The sequence below is a fragment of the Scyliorhinus torazame genome, chromosome 7 (genome assembly GCF_047496885.1).
Source record: "Scyliorhinus torazame isolate Kashiwa2021f chromosome 7, sScyTor2.1, whole genome shotgun sequence".
NCBI lineage: Eukaryota > Metazoa > Chordata > Chondrichthyes > Carcharhiniformes > Scyliorhinidae > Scyliorhinus > Scyliorhinus torazame.
The window spans coordinates 46105955-46122038 of NC_092713.1; the positions used below are offsets into that span (position 1 = coordinate 46105955).

Sequence of the window (16084 nt, forward strand, 5' to 3'; positions counted from 1 at the left end):
AGGAAAAAAGAAGACATTGCAGAAACACTGATGTGGAAAGTTGCATCGTTTTAGACAGGAGAGCCGGGAGAATGGAACCGAGTATTTCCAGGTTGTAGAGTTTGATGGAGTTAGTCAAGGTAGCTGTGGGAATCAGTGGGTTTACAATGAATATTAGTTGATAGCCTATTGCCAGAAATGGAGACAGAGAAGCCAAGGATGGGAAAGGAAGAGCTGAAGTTGAGCCATGTGAAACTGAGGGAAGGATGGAAATTGAAAGCAAAGTTCATGAAGTTTTCCAAATCAGCGGGAGAGCAGGACACAGCACTGATATAATCATCAACGTACGCCACAAAGTTGAGGAATGGACAGAAGAATCACAGCTCCATCCTCGGCCCTCTTCCTTTCCTCAAATATATGTTGCCACTCAGAGACAGTATTCATAGGCACCAGGCCAATTTTTACATCAATGTTATAGCACATGGTTGTCCCTGGTATACTCAGCTGATAACAAATTTTGGGTTAATTAAGGAAAGTTGGTACAGATTTCTTCAACTAAATCATGTTTAACTAACTTACTGGAGTTTTTTGATGAGGTATAGGAGAGGATTGATGGGGGCAGTGTTGTTGACGTTCTGTACATGGACTTCCAAAAAGGCATTTAATAGTGCCATACAACAGGCCTGTGAGCAAAGTTATCGCCCGTGGAATAAAAGGGATTGTAGCAACATCGATAAAAAATTGCCTGAATGACAGGAAACACAGAGTCATGGTTAATGGATATTTTTCAGGCTGGAGGATGGTTTGTAGTGGTGTTCCCCAGGGGTCAGTATTGGGTTCATTGCTTTGTCTGATACATATTAGTGATCTAGGCCTAGACCTTGGTGTACAGGGCACAATTTCAAAGTTTATAGTTGATATGAAACTTGGGAGCATTGTGAACTGTGAAGTGATGATGTAGAACTTCAAAAGGACAGACAAGTTGATGGAATAAGTAGGCAGGTGGCAGATGAGATTTAATGTGGAGAAACGTGAAGTGATTAATTTTGGTAGCAAGTACGTGGAGAGACAATATAAAACAATGTGCACAATTCAAAAGGGTGTGCAGGGTCAGAGGGACCTATGTGTATATGTGTATAAGTCATAGAATCATAAAATTTACAGTGCAAAAGGAGACCATTCGGCCCATCGAGTCTGCACCGGTCCTTGGAAAGAGCACCCCACTTAAGCCCACTATATTATCAAAGGTGATATGGCAGGTTGAGAGAATGGTTAATAAAGCATACAGTATTCTAGGATTTATTAATAGGTGCACAGTGTACAAGAGCAAAGAGGTTATGTTGAGCTTGTATGAAACAATGATTCAGCCTCAATTTGAATAAGTTTGCAGATGGTACAAAGATCTGTAGAGGGACAGGTAGTATTGAGGAAGCAAGGGGCTGCAGAAGGATTTGGACAGGCTAGGAGAGTGGGTAATGAAATGGCAGATGAAATACAATGTTCAAAAAGTGTGAGGTTATGCACTTTGGAAGGAGGAATTTAGGCATAGACTATTTTCTAAATGGGGAAATGCTTAGGAAATCAGAAGCATAAAGGGATTTGGGAATCCTTATTCACGATTCTCTTAAGGTTAACATGCAGGTTCAATTGGCAGTTAGGAATGGAAATGCAATGTTAGCATTCATGTCAAGGGGGCTAGAATACAAGACCAGGGGTGTACTTCTGAGGTTATTTAAGGCTCTGGTCAGCCCCTATTTAGAGTATTGTGAGCAATTTTGGGCCCCGTATCTAAGGAAAGATGTGCTGGCCTTGGAAAGGGTCCAGAGGAAGATCACAAGAATGATCCCTGGAATGAAGAGCTTGTCGTATGAGGAACGGTTGAGGACTCTGGGTCTGTACTTGTTGGAGTTTAGAAGGATGAGGGGTATCTTATTGAAACTTACAGGATACTGCGAGGTCTGGATCAAGTGGACATGGAGAGGATGTTTCCACTTGTAGGAAAAACTAAAACCAGAGAACACCATCTCAGACTAAAGGGATGATCCTTTAAAACAGATGAGAAGGAATTTCTTAAGCCAGAGGGTGGTGAATCTGTGGAACTCTTTGCTGCAGAAGGCTGTGGAGGCCAATTCACTGAGTGTCTTTAAGACAGAGCTAGATAGGTTCTTGATTAATAAGGGGATCAGGGGTTATGGGGAGAAGGCAGGAGAATGGGGATGAGAAAAATATTAGCTATGATTGAATGGCAGAGCAGACTCGATGGGCCGAGTGGCCTAATTCTGCTCCTATGTCTTATGGTCTTGAATACTGTATCCCGTTCTGGGCAATGCACTTAAGGAATGATGTGAATGCATGAGGGAGGGTGCAGAAAAGATTCACAAGAATGGTTGAAGAACTTCATTGAAGTAGATTGACTGGAGGAGTTGGGACTATTTTCCTTGGAGGAGAGTTTGAGAGATTTGATAGAGATGTTCAAAATCATGAGGGGTCTGGATGGAATCGATAGGGAGAAATCACTCCCACTTGTGAAAGGACAGAGAACAAGAGGGCACCAATTGAATGAAATTAACAAAAGAAGCAAAAGTGATATGAGAAACAACTTTTTCAGGCAGGGAGTGGTTAAGGTCTGGAATGCACTGCCTCGGAGTGTGGTGGAGGCACTTTCAATCAAAGCATTCAAAAGGGAATTCCACGGTTACCTGAAAAGGCAGAATTGGTCATTGGGACAGCTGGTGCAGACACGATGAGCCGAATGGCCTCCTTCTGTGCTGTAATAATTTTGTGATATTTCATAACAATAAAGGCGCTTGGAGTCGCAGATTGGTGTTACATTCTAAATGGCTGTTTGACAAGCAAAATAGCATTGTAAATGACTTATGGATAGCCTTTCCAGTTTGCGCTATTTAATATCAATCCGTGACCACTTTTAGTAGAGCACATTCTGGGCTACATTGGGCTGAAAGTCTCCGAGTTTATTGCGTCCACATGAGAGTTCGTGCGGGCAGCTGCCTGGCCCGGCTCAGTGGTGTGCTATTTAACTTCAGTTTACTTTCCCTCGGGGATGGGTGAAGGTTTACAAGTTATGCAATAGCATTGTGCCGCACTCGCCAGATTTTCCGGCCCGACTTTATTTTACTTCGCTGGACTTGCATTCTTTGACTAATAGGTTTTAAAGGCTGCATTCTAAAACTGCAGATGAGCATTTAAAATTTTTAAAAAATGAATGCTGAACCGCACTTTAGCACCCGGCAAAGCAGCACCACAGTTTACAATGTCCCGTTCCCCTCTGCATTGGCAGTATATTTATAGCCCACGTATCCATCGCACCGCGAATAGACTCAGTCCCACTGTGTATTTTGGATTTTCCTGGGTTCACCCTGCGCTTTGGGAATTTTCGGTCTATTTCGCGTCCCCGAGAGGTATCCCAGCCCGGCGACGTCACAATAGCAGCATTGTTGCGAGTCAACCTTTCGGGGGAGGGGCGGGAGCTCTCGGAACGCCCCCACCCCCCAACCCCCAACCCCCGGCCAGCCACCCCCAGCCCCGCGAGCGCATTTCGGTCCCGATGACGCCATCAGCGGGCGATGCCGAAGTTTGCCGAAGGCGTTCGGGCGGACTCGGTGCCAGGCGACGGTTTGGCTTTGGCGTCCGTGGAAAGTGTGTTAAGTAGCGATCGGGAGTGAAAGAGACGCGGCTGGGGTGAGATCGAGTCCCGCACCGGAGAAGTGGTTGTGTGTATGTGAGAGAGAACGAAGGAAGGAGAAGAAGAAGAAAGAGCGAGGTGGGAAGGAAAAGAGAGAGGGGAAAAAAAAACCTACGCTAAAATTAAATAAATAAAGTTGGAAGGTAGAGGAGAGTTTTATCTTTGGGTGCGGTCCGAGCGAGTGGAGAGGTGAGAGGGAAGCCGGCTGGAAGGTGGCCGGGCTCTTGAGTTACTGGGCACCGTGAGGCGGGCAGCTGGACGGTATGCATGGAGCTGAGGGAGACTTGAGACGGCCGTGTGCGGTGAGTAGAGCGGCAGCACCAACAAAACATCTTGCGGGAGGGATTCTGTTTGAAATTGGTAGAGTTTGACTCGGAGTTTAGTGACCCCCCCCCCCGTGTGGAGTGTGTTGTTGAATCCGCAAAACCGCAGGTGAAGCCCCGGCTCCGGTCTGTCTGCAGCTCGGCTGGCCGCCTGTTGAAGAGATTGAGTGTGTTTAAAAAAAAATATATAGATATATAAAATATCACAAGTGTCGTGAGAAACGGAGCAGCTTGTTTGCTCGATGTGTGATTTCCACCCCACCCCGATCGCTCTCAAATTTAAACACTTAAAAAAAATAATTCCAAGGGCTTTTTTTTGTGTGTGGAAAAAGTCGACCCCCCCCACCAAACCAACCACCGAAACCAAACTCCGCCGCCTGTTGAAAGCGAGAGAAACCGAATCGGCGATTGGAAATTCGGTCGTAAACTTAAAATGGGAAATACAAAGAGAGTCCGGGAGCGAGGGAGGGAATCGTGCCGTTAGCGAATAGCCAAATGTTAACCTACTGGCGTGTACCGTCTCTCCGTCTCTTTTATTTGTTGGTTTGTGGTGGTGGTGGGTGGGGGGGGGGGGGGGGGGGGGGGGTTGCTCCAACAAGATGAGGTTAACAACCGGCAGACTGGCCCGTTTTAAATGCGATTTTACACCCCCCCCCCCCCCCCGATCTTCACTATCCGCCCGTTGAAGCAAGTAGGCTTATATTATTTTGATCCCCCCCCCCCCCCCGGTACGGCCAGCTCGCATTTGAATTTTAAAAAGATAGAGAAAAATATTACGATCCAGCCTTCAGACGCCACTACGATAAACAAGGGGTAGAGCCACCGGGTCCTTATTTATTGGGATGGAAAGTGTGCCGCTCGTTCACCAAATCCATTTCCACCATCCAAGAGGCTCTTTCCTCGCTGTGTTAGGTGTTTTCATTGAGTTTGAGGAAAGGGGGGCATTGGAAAAACGGTGAAGGAAAGCGTTCAGCGTCTGCCAGCGAGGGCAGCAACAATAATTAAACTTAATGTTACTGGGCTTTGTTTTTCTGGGACAGCCTTCGATTAGGAATTTAAAAATCGTTAAACATATTCGCTTAAACAGCACAAATTAGCCAAGGTTTAACACCGCTGCTCTATTTCGTATCTCAGATTGGGTTTGATTTTATATTTAGAAAGTGTATTATATACTGGTGTATTAGGTTTTTGATTTTTCTATTAGAATTTGCCATGACCTACGGTTTTGATGCCGCATTTAGCCCCGATCTTTTTGAGGTATATTTTTCTTCAGTCCCATATATATGTGTTTTTAAATTATAGATTTGTTTTGGACTTGATTTTCTTTTTCTCGTTTGTCTCATGAATTGTGTGCGTGTTTGAAATGGTGGCGTCGGTTCCTCAGTCGAATCCCCAGAGGTTGTGACTGAGCTTGATAGACGAGGTTGTGCAATTAGGATCAATGTATCTGATCGGCTGGAGACGCTCCTTACTCGGAGACTTGATCCTCTTCAAAAGCTCAGCGTGTAATTTTATCCCGCCGCCCAAAGGTTAATTCAGATTTGTCGTGAAGAGCGACTTTAGGCGGGTTGGTTTGGTTTGTAAATGCGGTTTTTGTGTTTTTTTTAATTAAAACACGAAAACGTCCTCCGTGGGAATTTAACGTCGTCCAGCCGGCGATTCATTTGCGTATTTAGGTTTTTGTTTTGTCATTCACGTGCGCTCGAGAGTTGCAAGATCTTAGGAAAAGGTAAACACGAAAGCCTTGAGTTTTCTATCCATTCAATCTGAGGAGCATGGCGATATTGTGCAGCAATACTGTACTCTGGTTCTGATTTCTAACCGAGCTTGGTGTGAGAATGAGCAACTGGTTCAAAAGGGTATCTGGTGGAAATGCATGGATTGTTCTGTTTAGATTACATCTATTCGTAGATGCTGCAGCATTTCATTTTTCGGTATTTACCAATAAAATTAACTTTTCAAAGAAATGCCCACATTAGACGTAACTCAACATCGTAACAGGCATAAAATGTTGGGCGTTATAATTTCCCTGCAAACCTTTTCATTCTGAAAGCCTTCTCATACGGTAAAATTAACCATACCTTACAATTTTTATACAAACCTATTAAACATTTTTTGGAGTGGTAAGAATTGATTCATGAAAGTCTGTTTTTTGTTTTAGATCTTTATCATGGAAGCCATCTTGTTCTCAACTCATTGCAATTATGTTTGACTTGTATCAAACTTGCTAAGTACAGCAATTGATTTGTGCTGAATAAAATAACTCCAAAGCAATGGTTCTTCAGAATTTGATGGTGTATTTTTTTTTTGTTACTTTTAAAATATTTTTCTGGGCTTTTTGTTTTGTCAAAGTGTGTAATCTCATTCACAATTAGCCCTACAAGATTACTATGTTCTCATTTGGCATGGCAGTTGTAAATTATATTGTTGGCTATAGTAGGAGGAATTCATCATAATAATGTGTCTTTAGTTCTAGAGTGCAAATTGCACATTACATACTTTTCCACCCACCTAAAAAAAATGCTGTATTGGTTAAAATCTACTCTTCCACGTTTGTGAAATGTAAAACATGTCGGAAAGTATATATTAAAAGTCTGAATTATGCAGGTCTGTTAATACCCAAGAAGATCAGTGTACAAATAATCTGATTTAAGACTTTTTACTCCTGAATTCTACTAAAGTAATTTTTTTCCCACTTGATGGCACATTTTGCAGTATCTAGAATAACTCATGAACGACAACACTTATATGGGAGTAGTGGATCATTTTTCTGCAGCATGCTGTTAAATCTCTCTGGTCTTATAACTTTTTTCATGTAAAATAACTACTGTTAATTACTTTCCAGACTTGAGCTGGGATACAAAGCACCGTGTCAGTATTAGAGCCTTTATCACTAACTTTGTGTCTTTTATTTATTTCTGTATTTTTCTTGTGGATCAGATGTTCACCATTGCATATCTATTGTTACATCTTAATTTAATTTCCCACAGTGAATAATTTTTATCCAGTTTTAGAGATCAATTAATATTGACTAGCAGCTAAATTTTGGGTTGATGGCAGCCATAGCCGTTGGCCTCCGCACTGCCTATAACCCTTGTGACCAATTCCTCCACAGCTGCGGTTTCTGGTTGAACCAGACTCCTGGCAACCATGGCAACTGATTTAATCCTGAACCAAGTTTCTGACCCTCAATCGTTCCATCTCACACACTATTGCATATGAACAAAGGCCTTCACCACCTCTGCTTCAGCTCATCTGCCAAAACCCTCATCCATGCCTTTGCCACCTCCAGACTCAACTAGTTAAGTGCTTTCCTGGTGGGCCTTCCACCTTCCAGATACTTCAGCTCACCCAAGCTTTCCTGTTTGTATCTGAGGCTGCACCAAGACTCACATGCACATTTGTGTGTTTGTTGACCTACAATGGGCCCCATTCCCAAAAACACATGCTTTCTTTCTCCAGCTCAAAAGACCCAATAAATCTGCATTCCTCCAACCTCTCATGGATCCTCCACCCCCTTTTCTCCTTTAAGAGAGCAGCTGTGCTTAGACCACAAGAGTTTTGTTCTGTCAACAGTCCATGCTCCAACTGTGTGAATTCACCCAAAGCATCATTGTTGATTTGACACTTGTGGGTTAAGTGAGGACAACCTCGGTGGCCACCTCCAATTTGGAGCAGTAGGCCAGTGACAATATCCAGCTTGTGGGAACCTTTGTCTCCCAGACAGGAAAAGTAACCAAAGAATTCTGGCAGTGAAGAATAATGATGCCCTCAATTTTCTCAAGTTTGATTCTTGTTCCATTTGCATTGCAGACATATTCAGACTATCTCATTCTGAGAATTCACCCCTGGTAAATTCTTCCACTTTCTTACTTGTTGTCCATATACAGATACATGGAAGGATGTGCTTTCAGAGGGATATTCCCCTTTTGACTCCAGATCCTGTCCAGGTTCTTCATTGTTGAAACCGCTAAGCCTAAGCCACTTTAATTTTGTATGTGTGAGCTGCTACAATCATTTGATGATGGTTTGCCACCTAGGTAGATAGTCATTTGCTTCCTTCATGTTTTGTTTCCCAACTTGAATGTCTTGAATGGCAGCATATGTGCCAACTCCCTGGACTTTGTTTTACCCAATTCAATCAGCAACCCAAATGTGGCTACCTCGCCTTGCAAGTTCCCCAATGCACCTCTGAGATCACTCATGCCCTGACTGAGGAGGGCATGTGAACTGTGTGGTCCAGGCTCAAAACCAGGCTGGTTATGTTTGTAGAGATGCAGCCAAGGATCCAGTCCAGTGCACAACAGAAAAGGGATGTATCCCAACCAATCTCTCGATCTGGTATAGAACATCTCAGATCTGTGGTTCTCCAGTCCTAATGTAGTTGTTGAATTAGCTTGGGGAGAACATCAGACACACACGTTTGGTTCTCCTTTAAGCACTCAACCCTATCTCTCTGACCATACTTTTAGCTAACCATCTTAACATCTTCTGCTTTGATTTGGGTCAATTCTTGTCTTATTGCACCTTGGGATTATTTTTCCAGTGTTGAAGTGCTTTAGAATTCAATATTGCAATTTGTACTAAAGCTTCATACTTTTGGCTGAATGCTCAAAAATTTAATGTAAACCTTTTGTAAATTCAGTTGGTGGTCTTTTAAAATTTGTGCTTCTCTAGGCCAGGGTATTTTTCTTGTTGGAAATACCCTACAGTTCAGACCAGCATCTTGTAGACAGAAACAGCATTAATGTTTTTAAAACTGAAAGATTAAGTTAAGCAGGACCTTTCAGTTCAGAAAGGTTAACTATTTCTCTCCACAGTTGCTGTTTGACCTGTTGCATATTTCTAGCATTTTCTGTTTTATTTCAGATTTCCAGCATCTGCAATATTTTGCTTTTGTTTTGCTTTTGTACTACTTTTTATGGTGCGATAATTCTATATCTAACATGGAATTAGTTTTGCAACCAACTTCCACAATGAGCTGTACTAGATGATGTCTTCCATACTGACTCCTCAGACTGAGAGTAGGTGGAATTAATTAGAGTTGAATCCTGATGAGGAATGAGCCAGAATTGATGAACAGCATTTTTAATAACATTTTGGTATAATTTAGATGGTTTTCTTATGAACAGACTTCAGTCTACAATGAAGTTGGACATAAAATATTTGTTAAAGTCGACCTCCAGTTAGGGTGGCATGGTGGCGCAGTGGTTAGCACTGCTGCCTATGGCGCTGAGGACCCAGGTTCGATCCCGGCCCCGGGTCACTGTCTGTGTGGAGTTTGCACATTCTCACCGTGTCTCTGGGTTTCATCCCACAACCCAAAGATGTGCAGGTTAGGTGAATTGGCCACACTAAATTGCCCCTTAAATGGAAAAAAATAATTGGGTACTTTAAATTTTAAAAAGGTTGACTTCAGTCATAGTAATTGAGTACTCTTAGTTTACTGTGTCAAATTTGTGCATTTGATTTTCCATATCATTGTACTATCTAAAAGAACCTTAGTTGCTATATAAGCCTGCAAAAGAATGCCTATGTTTTGTGCTACTCAATTTTCCCCTTAGCCTGCTTGAAATATACTTTTGTATGTGTAATTAATCATAGCTTAAAATGCAGATATTCCTACTGCAATGAAGACTTTCTTTCCTCACCTGCATTGGATTTGGTTTACATCTGAATTTGGGAAAACAGGAAAGCAGATTAAATCAATCTGGCGCCTCTTTCACAGAATATCACATCCATTTCCAGAGAAACTTTTGATGCTAAACTGTTTTCTTGGAATGGTTATAATCTATGACTCACTCACGTATTGATATATTAATCTGAAAATTTATCATCGGGTTAAAGAAGACCAAATGCAACAGAATGCACTGTGCTGTCTTCCCAAGACTTGAATAAATAATCTTCTATAGAGTCAAAGGGTCCAAAATTTTGGAAAGTTGAAATGAGAGAATGTCAGCGTATGCTGCTATTATAGTGTAAAATTGATGAACATGTCTGCACATGTACAGTTAAAAACGGAGATCAGAACTTGCTGCCTGTGATACCCTGCTCATCCATAGGGTGTGCTGTTGCAGCCTTCACAGATGCAATCAGCAAATAATATGATTTGACATGAACCTGAATATTTCATGCACTATTCTGGTTGCAAAGCCCATTGAAAAAGTTGAGAATTCTTGAATGAGGTGCAACTTAGTTTTTAATGGTGTTTTAAGTATAATTACTGCTGAACAACATTTATGGAGTAAGCTTGGATTGTCATTCCTCCATTCCATGGTGAAAATAGATTTTAAAAACTTTAAAATAAAAGTTTGATATTTAAGGCTTTTACCGTAAATCCATATGTATCGGCCTATCTTTATTTTTCTCTCTAAAATTTATTCAAAAGTGAATGATCAGTTTTTAAAAAAACTTCCTGGTTTACTGGCTGTAAGAATACATCAGCATGATTGGCTGTTCCACTTGTTTGGTGACTTCACCGTTTATGGATATCCGAGACCACTTACAGATGGCATCAGAATGAAATTGGCATTGGCCCACAACTTTCTTTTGAGGTCAGTTGTGAGCACTGACTGCAAATTCCCAGACTTTTTTTGTGGCACATTAATATGATGCAATGTCCTCCTGGTATTCAAAAATGAAATTTTAAATTTTATATATATTTAAAAGAAGCTTGAAAGTACAAGAACAAAGTAACTGGTTTAGTGTCTGACATCCCATTCTCTTAGCAATTGACTGTTACTGGCAGTTCACTTCTTCCTAAAACATCTAATGCTAATGAATGGGTATGCATTTTATATATAAATAAACCAAAAAGAATCAAATAAATAAGAACCAAGTGCTGGCAATACACAGCATCTCTGGCAGCATCTGTGAAAGAAGAACAAATTGCTGGCAAAAAGCAGCATCTGTAGTAGCATCTGTGGAGGGAGAAAAACAAGTTTTGAGTTCAATATGACTACAAGAGTCATATTAGCCTCAAAGCGTGAACACATTTTTTCTTTCCAGATGTTGCCTGATCTGCTGGGTTTTCCAGCACTTTCTGTTTCTATTTCAGATCTTCAGTATCCACAGTATTTTGTTTTTATTTTAAGAGTCAAACAAAACTGACAAGAGCTAAGCCACATAAAAAAAATGCAGCAAATGCAGAAAATACTCAGCAGGTCTAGCAGCATCTGTGGCGAGAGAGTTAATATTTCAGGTCAATGACCTTTAATATGAGTTGGGAAAAGTTAGAAATGTAATAGGATTTGAGCAAGGGGAGGTGGGGGAGAAAATAAAGTACATCTGAGATAGCGTGGAGGACAGGAAAGACTGAATGACAGTTGTTTAAGGCCAAAGGGTGTTGTGATGGGGCAAGAACAGAAACAAAGGAACCAGAACGAAAGAGAAAATGCTGGAAAATCTCAGCAAGTCTGGCAGCATCTGTAGGGAGAGAAAAGAGCTAACGTTTCGAGTCTGATGACTCTTTGTCAAAGCTATATCCAATATTAGGTAGTTTCCTTTATTTTATAAAGGGAACTAGAAGTTGTATCTAACTACAATTTCAGTCCATAATCTCTGTCTCTGTTTTGATCCCTCCATATTTTATTTTTACTTTCAGACAGCACGCCTGCTGTATGCATATCTTTTGTTTCTTTGTTTCTTAACTCATCACCACTCCCTTCAGCCCTGCATAACAAGTTCTTCTGCCATTTAATCTCTTGTCCTCTACCTTCAAACTCATCACCACTCCCTTCAGCCCTGCACAACAAGTTCTTCTGCCATTTAATCTCTTGTCCTCCACCTTCAAAGTAAAGTCATGTGTTCTCTCATTTTTGTCAATGAATTGTAATTAAAGCTATATCCAATATTAGGGAGTTTCATTATTAAGTAGTTAAACAAATTACTACCCGTTTATTCGCTTGAAGTACGACCTACTCCGGAAACTGGTGCAAAAGATTATTTTTCCCGTAACTGGCTGGGTGAATTAATGAAACAGCTGTTTCCTTATTTTCTAGAACTGTCAGTTTAGTTTTTGGACCCTACCAACTATCAACCCCCCATTCACACATCTTGGAACATGCTCTTCCCAGCAACATGTCTTTCTAGATCCACACCGAGGGCTCTGTATGTTCCGTGATTGTGGTAGTGTTGGTGGAGGAGCAGCCCTCTCACTTGACCCAGGAGCCTGGTGGTTTCAACCCTGATCACTGTGCTGGATTGCCTGGGACCTTCCAAAGCGCCCAATTGCTATGACTACAACAGTGAAGTAGAACACCGTGAGGAAGATTGTGCCGACCAGCACTCCCGCCATCCAGAGAGTGATCACTGGCTGTGTAGGAAGAAGGGGGCTGGTATAGAGAAACTGCCCATTAATGGGACAAATGTCCCCTGAGCAGGAATAAAATAGCACGGCCAACCTGGTCATTTTAAAGGATAAAACAAAATTAATGTGAATGAGCATAGAGGATATCCATCTCAAAATATTCTGACTGCATCTTGGGAATGTGTTTTTATAGCTTTATTTTGCAGCAATCTGAATAAACAAAACCTTGTTCTCCTTTTGTTTCTTTTCCACATAATTTGAATTATTTGTGTTGTGTTTTGTTTATTTCAAGTTTATTATGTATTGCTGATTGTGGTTTTATCAGACATTCACAGACATCCACTACTAGCCCATGGAATACTTGCTGTAGCTGAGGCCATTTGTGGCCAGCTATTACACTCTACGAAGACCACAGGTTGGAAATCAAATCTGTGGTATTGAAGGTAACATTCAAAACTGGATACATGAAACTATCACATCTCCTTCAGAAAAGGACCTTCAGGTCTCCAACCTTTTTCTGTAAGAGATTTCCATGATTTCAAAGTTATCTGGTCTACCAGAACCTCTTTGAATCTGAACCAGTCATTTCCAAAGTTTGGGTCGCGACCCCGGGTGGGTCGCAGGAGGGTTGCGGCGTTCTAGATCGCGGGAATTAATGCACAACGTCCGCAGCAGCCGGCTTTTAAAATTGCCGGCTGCGACTGGCATTAAAAACGACCCGGTTTTCAGAATGCGGACTGCATGCGTGCTCGTTCATTAGTGCGCATGCCTGGAGTCCAGCAAGAAACACCGTCTCCTCCTGACATCAGCGCAGTTGACCCAGGAAAAGATTTTTAAAAATTCAGTGCAGTCTTCCTGCCTGAAACAAACAGGCCATGCACCCCAAAAACTGACATAACGTGCTCTGGCTGCGATTGCGATTCCTCCATTTTGTCAGCAGCAAACCAGTAACGACTAAGATTTAAAAATTGATCATAAGGAAGTGAGGGCCAGAGACACACACAGGCCAGGATCTCGCAATTAAATCTGCTGGAGAAAGTGGCTCAGGAGATTCCACAGCAGGACAGCAGTGGTGGTGTGAGCTGTGCAGGAGAGTCCACAACAGGACAAAGCAGTGGTGACGTGAGCTCCAGGATCTCTGATGAACAGCCCATACAGAAATGTAACTTTAAAAAAAAAAAAAAATTTTATTAAAGGTTTTCATAAAATATCAATAACAAAATGAGAAAGAAAAAAGAACCCAACAGGGTTAAGTACAAAACACAATCTAAAAAAGCAACCCCCCCCCCCCGTGCCTAAATAATAAATTAACATTAACACCCCAACTTAAGACAACAGGTGTATACACCCCCTCAGACCCTTCCAGTGTAAATAACACAAAAATAAAGTAAACCCACCCCCCAAGCTGCTGCTGCCATTGACCAATGTCTATCGTTCTGCCAGAAAGTCTAAGAACGGTTGCCACCGCCTAAAGAACCCTTGTACCGACCCTCTCAAGGCGAATTTCTCCCTCTCCAATTTAATGAACCCTGCCATATCGCTGATCCAGGATTCCACGCTTGGGGCCTCGTATCTTTCCACTGAAGGAGAATCCTTCGCCGGGCTACCAGGGACGCAAAGGCTAGAATTCCAGCCTCTTTCGCCTCCTGCACTCTCGGCTCCTCTGCCACCCCAGATATTGCGAGCCCCCAGCCCGGTTTGACTCTGGATCCTACCACCCTCGACACCGTCCTCGCTACGCCCTTCCAAAATTCCTCCAGCGTTGGGCATGCCCAGAACATATGGGTGTGATTTGCTGGGCTCCCTGAGTACCTAACACACCTGTCCTCACCCCCAAAGAACCTGCTCATCCTTGTCCCGGTCATGTGTGCCCTGTGCAGCACCTTAAACTGTATGAGGCTGAGCCTCGCGCACAAAGAGGAAGAGTTCACCCTCCCCAGGGCATCTGCCCACGTCCCCTCTTCGATCTCCTCTCCCAACTCCTCCTCCCACTTACCTTTCAACTCCACCACCGAGGCCTCCTCCTCCTCCTGCATTACCTGGTAAGTTTCCGAGATCTACCCCACTCCCACCCACCCCCCCGAGAGCACCCTGTCCTGTACTGTGTGTGGCAGTAGCCGTGGGAATTCCACCACCTGCCGTCTGGCAAACGCCCTTACCTGTAAGTACCTGAAGGTGTTCCCCGGGGGGAGCCCATACTTCTCCAGCTCACCCAAGCTCGCGAACTTCCCGTCCACAAACAGGTCCCCCTACTTTCGTATCCCTGCCCTGTGCCACCCCGAAAATCCTCCACCTGTTCTTCCTGGGGCGAACCGGTGGTTCCCCCGTAATGGGTTCCACGCCGAGGCCCTAACTTCCCCCCCCTATGCTGCCTCCACTGCCCCCAGATTTTGAGGGCCGCCACCACCAGCGGGCTCGTGGTATACCTCCTTGGAGGGAGCGGCGCCGTTGCCAGTGCCCCCAGACTCTTACCCACACAGGATGCCGTCTCCAGCCTCTTCCATGCAGCCCCCTCCCCCTCCATCACCCACTTGCGCACCATTGTCGCATTGGCGGCCCAGTAGTACCCACAGAAGTTGGGCAGCGCCAGCCCACCCATATCTCTATTCCGCTCCAGGAACACCCTTCTCACCCTCGGAGTCCCTCGCGCCCACACAAACCCCATTATACTCCTGTTAACCCGCCTGAAAAAAGCCTTCGGGATAAACACGGGGAAGCACTGGAACAGGAACAAAAACCTTGGGAGCACCGTCATTTTGATTGACTGCACCCTGTGCCCAGGATGTCTCCGAACGGGTAGAGGGAATCCTGAAGGGGGAGGGCAAACAGGCAGAGGTCGTTGTACATATTGGTACTAACGACATAGGCAGGAAGGGGCATGAGGTCCTGCAGCAGGAGTTCAGGGAGCTAGGCAGAAAGTTAAAAGACAGGACCTCGAAGGTTGTAATCTCGGGATTACTCCCTGTGCCACGTGCCAGTGAGGCGAGAAATAGGAAGATAGAGCAGACAAACACGTGGCTAAACAGCTGGTGTAGGAGGGAGGGTTTCCGTTATCTGGACCACTGGGAGCTCTTCCGGGGCAGGTGTGACCTGTATAAGATGGACGGGTTGCATCTAAACCGGAGAGGCATAAATATCCTGGCCGCGAGGTTTGCTAGTGTCACACGGGAGGGTTTAAACTAGTATGGCAGGGGGGTGGGCACGGGAGCAATAGGTCAGAAGGTGAGAGCATTGAGGGAGAACTAGGGAATAGGGACAGTGTGGCTCTGAGGCAGAGCAGACGGGGAGAAGTTGCTGAACACAGCGGGTCTGGTGGCCTGAAGTGCATATGTTTTAATGCAAGGAGCATTACGGGTAAGGCAGATGAACTTAGAGCTTGGATTACTACTTGGAACTATGATGTTGTTGCCATTACAGAGACCTGGTTGAGGGAAGGGCAGGATTGGCAGCTAAACGTTCCAGGATTTAGATGTTTCAGGTGGGATAGAGGGGGATGTAAAAGGGGAGGCGGAGTTGCGCTACTTGTTCGGGAGAATATCACAGCTATACTGCGAGAGGACACCTCAGAGGGCAGTGAGGCTATATGGGTAGCGATCAGGAATAAGAAGGGTGCAGTCACAATGTTGGGGGTATACTACAGGCCTCCCAACAGCCAGCGGGAGATAGAGGAGCAGATAGGTAGACAGATTTTGGAAAAGAGTAAAAACAACAGGGTTGTGGTGATGGGAGACTACAACTTCCCCAATATTGACTGGGACTCACTTAGTGCCA

The 16084-nt window shown here is 43.8% G+C and overlaps 1 protein-coding gene across 9 annotated transcripts in view; it reads left to right on the top strand.

The window, feature by feature from the left end:
• The first annotated feature begins 3550 nt into the window (after positions 1 to 3550).
• Positions 3551 to 16084, top strand: part of ptprfa (protein tyrosine phosphatase receptor type Fa) — a 662508-nt gene continuing 649974 nt past the window's right edge. For 6 of the 9 annotated variants that reach the window (XM_072510632.1, XM_072510637.1, XM_072510639.1 and 3 more), the window contains exon 1: positions 3551 to 3984. The gene's annotated coding sequence lies outside the window, so the exon portion shown is untranslated. The remainder of the gene's footprint in view (positions 3985 to 16084) is intronic. The other 3 variants (XM_072510638.1, XM_072510642.1, XM_072510634.1) reach the window with 2 other exon arrangements.